The following is an 11,157-nucleotide window of genomic DNA, read 5'->3' as shown; positions in this document are numbered from 1 at the left end:
CTGCATGGTACTTAGTTGAAGGCTGGAGTTAAACCACAACAGGGATTAAAAAGAATAAAGAAAAAAGATGGAGGTTATGCGGCAGATTTTTTTTTTCTCCCATGAGTGTCATGAGACCTTTGCAGTTTTTCACAAGATGTGAAAAAGGTTCTCTTTCAGCATAATTGTTGGTTCAAATAATGAATGTAAGAAAAGATATTTGAAGCTGGGTTTTCACAAGATAGGTAGCTACTGCAATGTACAGTCACCTGTGCTCAGTTTTTTTCTTTGTTTAAATAACTATTTTGGGAATCAGAGAAAGTGAAACCAGCAGTTATGTTTCAGACATTATATAGGTTGTCGATCATCACTTTCTCATAGGTGTAAGAGTCAGCTGTGGCTACTGTAGGGAAGGTGTGCCTCAAAGATTTGCTGAGCTCATCCAAACAATGAGTTTCCCAAGGTCTCAGTAAATTAAAAGGATTTGATTGCAGATAGATTTAAGAAGCAAAAGTCAGTTTGGATTAAAGCATGCTGCTGTTCTCTTGACAGGGGGCTTATCACTATGTCTTGACAAGGATTTTATTTCAAGTGGTAGATAATGGACAAAAAGAACTATGAGTCTCTGCTATAAATTTTTGAGCAGATGACTGGGGGTTTTCCTCTTCCAGTAGGTCTCTCCTCTTAGTGGAATTTGCAAAGATGCAAGCAATACTACCAAATACAGGAATTTAAAACTGAATATCCTACTTCTGCTTTTCAAATATTTTTACATGTATCACCCACAACCCTTGCATAAGGCCTTTGCATTAATGAAAAAACATAAATTAACATGACCATCAGTAAACTCAGGTGTAAAGGTAAAGCTGTCTTTTTCCCTTCTCATTGCCATCCCATTGCAGCTTTGTTTTCAATAGCATACTCAATGCCATAGCTGTAAGGAGCAGAAGTCCTCTAATGGTACTGACAATTACTTCATTTTTTGTTTCTGAAGGCTGCCAATTTCTGGAATATTGAGACAAAGGTCTTGACAGCCCATTATTATTTTTAAATAAATTTTGAATTTGCACCTTGGAGTGGAGAGGAAACACCTGATCCAGTGAATCAATGAAGGGAATAAGTTTTCCCCACCGCCAATACATTTTATACACCTAACATGATGTAAACCATACATACATTTATTCTTTTTCTGTCTCTTCCTTATGGCAGTCTTTTAAAATATTAGATAATGTTTTAGAGATCCATATGTGTGTATGTGAGGTGGCAGAATTGTATAAGAAGAAAAACACAATGCTAAAAATAAATTATGGTAGCAATCAGTATTCTCCAACTTCACCTTCTCTAATGTTACAGTACTTGGTGCAGCATGGAATTTGAAATAAGTTTCTAGTGTATAAATATCATGCATTTGATACTATGATCTGTGCTAGCTACCCTTTCTGTCTTCCTCTACCTACTCCCAAACGTCATGAGTGTTCTTGAGTGCCTCCTAAACAATTTCAGATAGCCACACTGCCTATAGGAAGGCTGCAACATGCACGCTTTTTGTGGTGGAGCTGTACCTGCTGAAGTGCTCTCCAAACAATTCCTCTGGTTAAGTAGTTTCTCAGGTGGGCATCAAATTAGATGAGTCTTTAATATGTAGGGATTAATGTGAATTTAGATTCACTTGGAAAAAAAAAAAAAAGGCAAAGCATAATCACAAAGTACCCTTGAACATTCGCTATAAAACACAGAAAAAGAAAGAACAAGAAAGTTGCTAGGAACTTCAGGTGATTAGTTTGCTAGCCTTGTTTATCTGCCACCCTAATCTTCCCTTAATATCCACATCCGTCTATAACATGAAATCCCAAGATGGCAGTGAACTTCTTCACCTTGTTTGTTGTGAACTTCAGATAGGGCTTCAGGCATTCTGGGTGCAGATGCTGCAATGTTCTCAGTAAGTCAAGCTTTTCTAGGATATGTATAGAAAACTTCACTGCTCCATCTTAAGGAAAGTAGTTCTGACATATGTTTCCTGAACTATTAGAACAGGTTAGCAGCAGAATGTGATAGCAACAGTCTTTTTGGTTCTGAAAAGGAGGCTATAGCTAAAGACCATGCTCATACATGCTGCATAAATTCTGGTTGGCTTTTCTTTCCTGTGGTTATGTGCAAGACTGCTTTGGCTATTGGAAAAGTCTCTTGCTTCTTAAAATCCACTATGACATTAATGATAAATAGTAAAGACTACTGCACTGATTTTGCACACTAATCAGTCTTTGCATTGCTTTATGTCTTGTACCACATGTACACTGTGACTTGGCTGGGATGAAAAACTAACTGGCAGCACTTATTCTGATTGTTCTTATAATGATCAAACAGTAACACAGTTTGACAGAAATTTTATAAATCATCATGTCATAAAACAAAACCAGCATAAACTAGCTTGAGTAAAGAAGGTGTGCTTAAAATAGAAAAAAGTTAATGAAAAGCACATGAAACTGCCCATCTGTGCAATTGTACATTTTCAGTGTATAAAGGCAAATAAATACTGTGAAGCTTTTGTACAATCCACTTAAAAGTATTAAAAGAAGCTTTTTTGAAAGTTAAGAAGCAAACTATAGCATATGCTCTTGAATTCCCACCATGAATCTGCTGGTGGTAGTCAGGGAAGGATTTGTCTGGCAATATTTACCTTGCCCTCTCTCCTTTCATATCTCTAGGAACTGCCGCTGACGCATCTCTGCATTTGCTTATTTGGTTTACATTTGAAATCTTATGTGTCAACACATGTGAGTTACAGCAAAAAAAGAAGAGGGGTTTACAAATTCAAGGGACCAAGTGGTGAGATACATGTCACCATTTTTCACTTTAAAAGACAAGGTGTCACATTGGAAATGTTTTATTTGTAAAATGAATACAGCGATTCCCCAGCCACATCCTTAATATTATTTATCGATATCATAAAAAAATATAAATCATCAGAACCAGACAGTCATAAGGGATTCAAGAAAGCCTGTTTTAGCAAAATCTAAGGGAAAAGGTAAACTAGGAGGAGGAACATAAATATTCTGGCAAACAAACCTTACTCACAAAAGTGACAGCAAGAACAAGTGGCTGTCAATAGATGAAGGTCCTGATAATCCAAAATTAATCGTAATACCATAAAAGCAAAAATAGCACAAGCTTATAGGAACAAAATTGGAGGTGCTAACATAAGTCAATTAATCAGGAAAACATACATAAAAGATATTAAGTAATGGTTCTATAAATATAGCAGAAGGTAAAGTAAGAAAAAGAAAAAGGACAAGTCTAATATTTATTGCAGATTTCTACGGAAGGTGATAATATGGGATACAAAGTAGGGTGATAAGGCTTTTTTCTTTATCAACAAATATTATTGTGACTTTATGGTTAATGCAGTAATATCAATGAGGAGCAAGGGAAGAAGACTGGGAAAAAGGTAATTTGGCTGTACTCTGAGGAGTCTGAAAATCAACAGTGAATGCTTACAGTGTGCTTTGGATTATGAGTAGTTACCTTCTGGAACACTCTGGGAACAGAAGGGATCCTGCATGTTGTAGATTATAATAATATTATGCAAGGTAGTTCCCACCTTGATTTCTGTCCACCACATCTGCCAAAAACTGGGGGAGAATAGCAAATACAATCCATCTTCATTTCAGGAGCATTTATAATGGTCCTGTAACATATTGTCAAAAACAGATTAGGCAGATGACATGAAGGGCAGTTGATACTAGCTTTAACATAGTCATCACCCAGTTCCAGTAAGTTCAAGACCACACTGATATGAAAGTTGATAAGCTTTTGCTAAGGGCTTCCTATTCTTAGTGCAATTTAATACTTCTGGTTATATCTTGGAGATTAATTTACAGAATATACTTATAAAATGTGTATAAGACTCATAGCTAGGAGAAGAAAATAAGTTTAAATATGAAAGTGGGCTTGAGAACCGGAGAAATGTTTTGAAATCAACATAAAATTCATTAAAGGACTGCATGTCCACTTGAAATGGAACAATTGAGAATTTATTTGATCTGCAGAAGTTTGGATAACTATGCATATAATTAAGCATTTGAACAAGCCATAATGAGAGACTGCAGCATTGAAATCACTGGAGATTTTTCAGAAGGTAAGTATGTGTAAAGGATGACCTAGATAAACCTCACATTATTTCTGAGCGAAGAATAGGACTTGTGCATCCCTGACATCTCTGTAGATCTGCAACAGTGAAAGATTGTTAGGCACTTGGAAATTTATGCTTATGGTTGCATATTATACATACAGTATGTTGTTTATTTTTCCTAATAATGTCTACAGCAAATGCCAATCGAGCTGTAATCTCCATGACATTTTGACTACATGGTCACAGGTGTGCTGGCCTTATAGGAAAGCATGTTATAAAGTACTGAAAGTGCTGTGAGAAAAACAGGAAATTGTAGTTCATCACCATGTTATAAATTACTGTGCCATGAAAGTCAAATTAAAGCTGCAGGAGGTCTTTGAAAACAGATCATACTCACACTTTAAAATTAGTAGAAAATTCATTCTCTTGCTTTCATTTGTAGCCTTTTGTTCTTGACAACGTGTCAAGTTGTCTTTTTCATTTAGGTAGGTCAGTGCCTACATGTGATGTTATTAATTCACACTTTCTGGCTCGCATTTTCACTTATAAACACAAGCAAAATGGATTCTCTTTCTATGTGCAAGTGTTTTATTTGCCTCTTTCCACTGGGCTATTGAGCATTTAATGTCCTTACATTCATATAGTGAAATTAACTCATTATTTTCAGACCTTTTCTCAAATAATTTTATCTTTTTCCTCTCAAAACAGGTAAGGAACAACCAAGTATTTGCCATCAGTGTCTTTTAATATTTTTATATTGATCTGAGTACCTATTGATGTTTATTCCCTCTATTGTAATGGTAGAAATCCCTTTGTTATACTATTTATTCTGGCTAAATACACTGACTCAAGGACTTCAGAACATAGTACTGTTATGTAAAAAGCTAAGGACAAGGTATAACCTCAAAACTGTAAAATTTACAGTTTTGAGATTTTAGAGTAAATTATACTTACAGAAATTTGTCTGAGGTCTGGTGAGGGAGGAAAGAGAGGCGTCAGAGTTAGAGAAGGCAGAGTAGGAGACAGAGCTGTTGAAGGGGTCACTGGAAGAAACTTCTTTCAGCCAGCCTTTAAAACTGTGTGACTGAAGATCCCGAGTCATGGGAAGGAGCAGGTGAAAGGAGAAGTGGTAGCAGGAAGGACAGAAAAGGGTAAGCAGGGAGGGCTGCTGGGCAGTTAATAGATGATATAAAATATGGACAGTGTTTTGCTTAGCTGGCATCCTTAGCCTTGAATATTATGATTTAGTCAAGCAATACTCTCCAAATCACTCATTTGATATGCCCATGAAGAATTTAAGACATTGGAATTTTTCACACTGTATGTTCTGAATGACAATCTGTAAACTCAAACTCGGTGTGGTGTTGTCAATACAGAAAGGATTTGTGAGAGCAGAAATTATTTAAAGGAATGTGGACACAAATGGCAACAAGAAGGTTGTAACTAGGAAAAGCTAGAAGGATAGAGGGCTAGGTAGAGAGAAAAGCAAAGATACTTTGATTGCCATTATATGTGTATATATCCTGCCAGTTTTATAGTTTGAGCTCTGAAGCTTACCTCGGTGCTGTCAGGCTTGAGTTTCTGTGCCAAATTTAGGAATATGAACACTTTGTGTTACTTTGTCACAGTCCTTGTAGCACATGGCAACATAAATGACCATTGCAACTCTGTATGAGTTTCACAGGTTTTGTTTGTTGCTGCAAGTACAGCATAGATACAATAAAAGGATATGTTGAAACAAAATAGATACATTGAAACAAAACAATGCCAAAAAAAGGTCCATTGAAATTCATGTGAACTTTGGGAGAAAACACAAATTCAAGTTAAACCAAATGTTTCAGTTTGCTCTCCTTCAAATAAATAAAATAATCCATTGGGACTACATCCCTGCAGTGAGACACAAACTTTACCTGCCAGTGATTTGAGGCAGATGTAGACTCAGCTGGTTTGGCTTCATTATGATGTGAAAGAAACACAAGTTTTCAGGGGTTTATAGCTGGAGTTTTTGCTGAGTGCAGCTGTTCCCTCAGCATATTACTAACTCAAAAACATGATAAAGAAAAAAAAAGAAAAAGATTCCTGGCATTTCTTTATCATACAGGGGATCACTTGGACCATTCTGAGGGGATGTATTTGAAAATCACTGTGGAGGATGTGACACGCTAATACAAACCCTAATACAAACAAAATAGAATCTGGAGAATCATAGTGAGGGTAAAAAAGGAGACAAAATAGTAAATATTAGAGTGTATCTCTCTAGAGCATTCCTTAATAGGCACTCAGGACCGTAGCAGAGCCTTTCAGATCAATCACAAGAAACTTCTTTAAAATCTCATCACCCCTCTTCTCCCTCTATTTTACTTCTGTGATGGCTGTGTAGTTTCTGAAGACATGAATAATATTATTATGGCAATAATACTGTACAGTCATAAGGTAATTGAATTTAAGGCTGGAAAAATACCTCCTGAGATCTCTTCTGCTACAGCAGGAGAATCAAGTATGTCTGTGTCTCTTAACAAATTTGTTTAAAGGGCTTCTAGTGATGGTGGGTCCATGTTTTCCCTGGGTTTGCCAGATAACTATATTAGCTTTCCCCCAATGCTTAATTTATCCTCATTGCTGAAATTTAAGCCCATAGCTTTATATATTTACTGTCATAACTTTAAATAGTTTAATACATGCTCTCTTTTCAGTTTACTTCATCGATTTGAATGTCCCTGTCACCTTTGTCCTATCTTGTCTTGATTAAGTAGCTTCAGTTTCAGCCTTTCTTTTTTTCCTTTCTCCTTTCTTCCTCTCTCCCATACCTCTCTCCTTGTCCTCTTCCCCTTGATTTTTCACCCTTTCTTGTTCTTGTCACCCCTTTTCAGACTCTAATGTTGAACCTCTTTCTCAGTTTGGTGTTTCCAGGGCAAGTATCCAGATGCCTCCTGGCACAGTCACAGGAATGTCTCCTTTTCCAGTCTTTCACAGGCAGTATTGTAAAATACATCCTGATGTGATGCCTGCCTCTTCCTACAGAACAAAAGTGTGTTCTATAGCAGCTTGTGATCCATGGCACTCCTTAAAATCTCTTAATGACTGCTACTTAATAATTCTTCATTCTGCCTTTGTGCCTACCATTTTTCTGATCTAAACTAAGTATATTGCACCTGACGTTATTTGATCCTAACCTACTTCTACAGTTGTCTAAGATCATAGTAAATTTTTACCCTCTCCTAATAGGTTATCAGTTTCTCTGAATTTGATATCTTCTGAATGCTTAGTAAGACTTCTGGGATGGTGTGTCCTGATTTACTGGAAGTACAGGTTCCCTTCCACTGAGGTTATACTAAATGCACTATTAGAAATTGACTGCCATGGACCGTAAAATATTTGGACGATGCTATTTGAGAATGATTCCTGTGATTAAGCACAAAAGTTTGCTGTTTAGGATGAACAGGGACATATTTTTAAGGAGGACGTGATGGTGTCATAGTGCTAGTGTTGGTGGGCATGGTTTAGGAATTGGCTTTACCTCAAGACTCATATGCCAGACTGCTTTGCTACAAAATTTTCTTGGGATGGGGGAACATATATATGTACACTTCCTTTAAGAGATCTGTGATGTGAAAAATAAGTTTGTATGCTGCCTATTTGTTCTGCATTTATTTATTTAACACTGAATACAATAGGCTCTAACGTAATTCTGCTGTACATGATACATAAGCAAGTAAATGCAGTGAGAGTTTGAAAAAGTGTGATTTTGCCACATCAGTCATTCTGCTGAGTGAACATTCTGAATGCTGCAGTACACTACATAATTCAGTCTTATATGTTGTCAGAGAGCAAATGTATTTTGTCTACTACTTCTACCATTTTTGTAAAAAATGAGCTGGTATACTTTAATAATTAAAAAACCACCAACATTTAAAAAACATTTTAAAAGTCTCCAGGACAGATGTCCTGATAGCCCTTTAGATGTCACTGTTTTAATGAAGATGGTTAATTGATTGACTGATGAGTTAGTAAAGGAATCTTGGGATAATGTGTGTGGCTTGTAGAGCATTTCTTATGATGATTTTGTATACATCTGCTGGTGTATTGTCTATGATTTGGAAAAAGCAGTTGTCTCCATAGTGCCCTTATGCTATGCCATGTACTGGTCAGGAAATATGAGGTTTTGGGCTTCACTTTCTATTAATTTTTCCAAGGAAGGTTGTCTCCAGTTTGCTCTCTCCATCTTTCTTCTGTGGCAGTTCAGTGATGTATTTTTCTACCTTAAACCATAAAATATCCTAAGCACAGGTATTAAGCTGTCTTTGGTGTTTCCTGACAGCACTTAAATATTTTACCTATATAAACACTCATACAGTTATATATTACTATTGTACTGCATTAAAACATACCAATTATTACACATTATATTGGCACATTTTGCTTAAGGCACATGCAAGGGTGTTTTACTGAATACTTACAAGAAGGAGTGGTGATAGTAAACTAAGAACAAACATCACATCACTTTGAGTATTTATAGGATATAATTCATCTGATTTCATTCGGTCTACAGTAGCCCATGCTGCTCCTACACATGAAACACCTATGCAGTACTAGAATCCACACACCTACTTTCAAAACCAGCTTCAATCACTGTTTGATGTATTTATCTGCTAAGTGGATTTTCAGACCTAACAAATAGCCCAGATAATCATTTCACTCCCACTTTTCCTCTTGGACAGTAAGGGTCAGTTTCTGTTGTAAGCTTTTAACTCCAATTTAGAAATAGCTGGAAATCATTAACACTCAATATAAATTCAGCAGCAAGCTTGAAATGAGCTGGTAGTCAAACTGGGCTTATATAAGGCCTCCAATGTTAAAATAGAGGTAACCACCTCAGCTAACACATTTTTGCGTCAGAATTATCTAATGATATTGTTGCTGCTGTAACTTAGAGATATATGCATAAAGTTAAGACTACTGTCTGCTTTCAGGGGTCAAAAAACTGAAGTAACGTTGCCTGTGAAAGTCTCATGCTGGACTTTTACAGGTATAATTTTCAGAGCAGCATGTTGAACTATTGAGATGTGTTGCAAACAGTGATCATGCCTAACTTTGGAAAATGTACCTATGGTGCAGTTCTACAGAAATGTGCAAAAAAAGAAGTACAAGGGAATGTCATATAGTGTTTACATGTACAGATACCCAACCTGCATGCATAAATCAGGTGTTTTAGCATGAATGTAACCTGGTACATACTAAATGATCAGATGCATATTGGGTATTATTTACTTTATTATGTGCCTATACAAACACCATTTGTATTTATTTTTTTTTTTTTTTTGGAGATGAATGATGAAAATTGAGCCTTACTTCTAGTGCCACTAGATTTGTTAGCATCAGAAAACACTAAACTGATGAAGTGGCAGACCCCCAGTAATTTACAATTCATCTTAATGACCCAAAAAAGGTTCTTGTCTTTTCCTGGTTAATCATCTGAACTCTTTAGATAATATCAATCCCTTCCAGTTTGTATTATTTCCTTGTATCAAGCGATACGTATTCATCTTTCTCCCTAGGTGTTATGCTTACTTAATACCATCCTATTTTCTGTGAAATACCCTCTTTTATTAGTCATCAATGCTTTAAAATAATTATTAAAGCAAATATATTAAAGATGGATTAAGTGCCAAAAAAAAAAAAAACCACAAAACAAAGCAAGAAATCTATAGCTGAAGCTGAGTTTCTCTAAAACCTAAGAGACTTAGCAGACCACTGTAATTTTAGGGCCTTAATGGAAATAAAATTCTGATGGAAAACTGTAGTAGCTGCCACCCAAAATACAGGAACTCCTCATGGCACAGGGAGAAAAGCTCACTCTAGGCAACTCAAAGCAATAACAGTTCTCCCAGCTGCTAGATTTTGGTTTGTTTGTATGTCTGTGGATGAGATGAGAAAAAGGCAAAAGAAACTAATGTAGGAGATTATAAAGGGACAGCAGACACATCTTGGCTTAACATGGAGATTGTATCCCCTAAGAAAGAGAGCATTATGGCTTACAGAGGTTGGAAAAGTGAGCAAGAAAACCATCTCTTGTCATTTAACTTTCTTGTGCACAGAAAAAGTGCACTTTATAAATTTCCATAAAGAAATAAGGCTGCATCAGAGAACACCTAGCTCCCTCTGCTTTCCCTTCGTAATGCAAATAGCCTACAATTCTTTTACTTTTTTGTTGTTCAAATAAAAAATGGGCAATGCCTTATTTAGAGTTTTGCATATAGTGCATAGTACATTTGCTATATTTCACTTTTCCTGTAGGGCAAAGGATTGGTATCATAAACTTAGAACTGCTGTGAAAGTAAATCTTACTCCAGGCAGACATTTCCTGTTGAAAGATGAAACCTTACATTACAGCAGTGCTTTTACTTTGCTGACCTGAAAATAAGTTGCTCAGAACACAGCTTAACCTTTTCTGATTAAGAAGAGGGGGAACAATAGCACCTATTTTCTCCTACAGAGACAAAACCCTTATATTTTTTATTTAAAACTTAAAATTTTCTATATATTGTTTTTGATGCCCAGATTTTTTTAAAAAAAGTAATTTCCTTTAATTAAAATCAGCTTTTTCAGAATGCTGGCACTTGAAATGAGATGTAGTACTAGTAAATGGTTGGGTTGTTTTTGTTCACCATCATAATAATCTTAGTGTTTTGAGGATTTTAAAATTTATTCTTATGAATTCAAAAATTACTTGGGGAAATAGGAAAGAGTAGGGTTTAATTTTAAACTCAAAGGTGGTCTTAGGCTGCAGTTTGTAACAATTTTATTGCAAGATTTACCTCTAGATTATATCTGCAGACTATTGCTCAGTTGTAATGAAATAAGGAAGAATAATCTCATATTTGTTTTTTTCTCTTTCCCTGCCAGTCAGTACAGAAGGCTCAATGTGAATATTTTGTTTTATGGCAGTGCTATTCTGTTTAATATGAAAAGGAAAGCTATTTAAAAACAGGTATTTTTTCCAGGAGAGTGAAAAGAAAGGTATTGTCTGTTGATTTAAGGACAATTCAAAT

This window comes from Melopsittacus undulatus, chromosome 5 (genome assembly GCF_012275295.1).
Source record: "Melopsittacus undulatus isolate bMelUnd1 chromosome 5, bMelUnd1.mat.Z, whole genome shotgun sequence".
Taxonomy (NCBI): Eukaryota; Metazoa; Chordata; class Aves; order Psittaciformes; family Psittaculidae; genus Melopsittacus; species Melopsittacus undulatus.
This window is presented reverse-complemented; position numbering follows the sequence as displayed.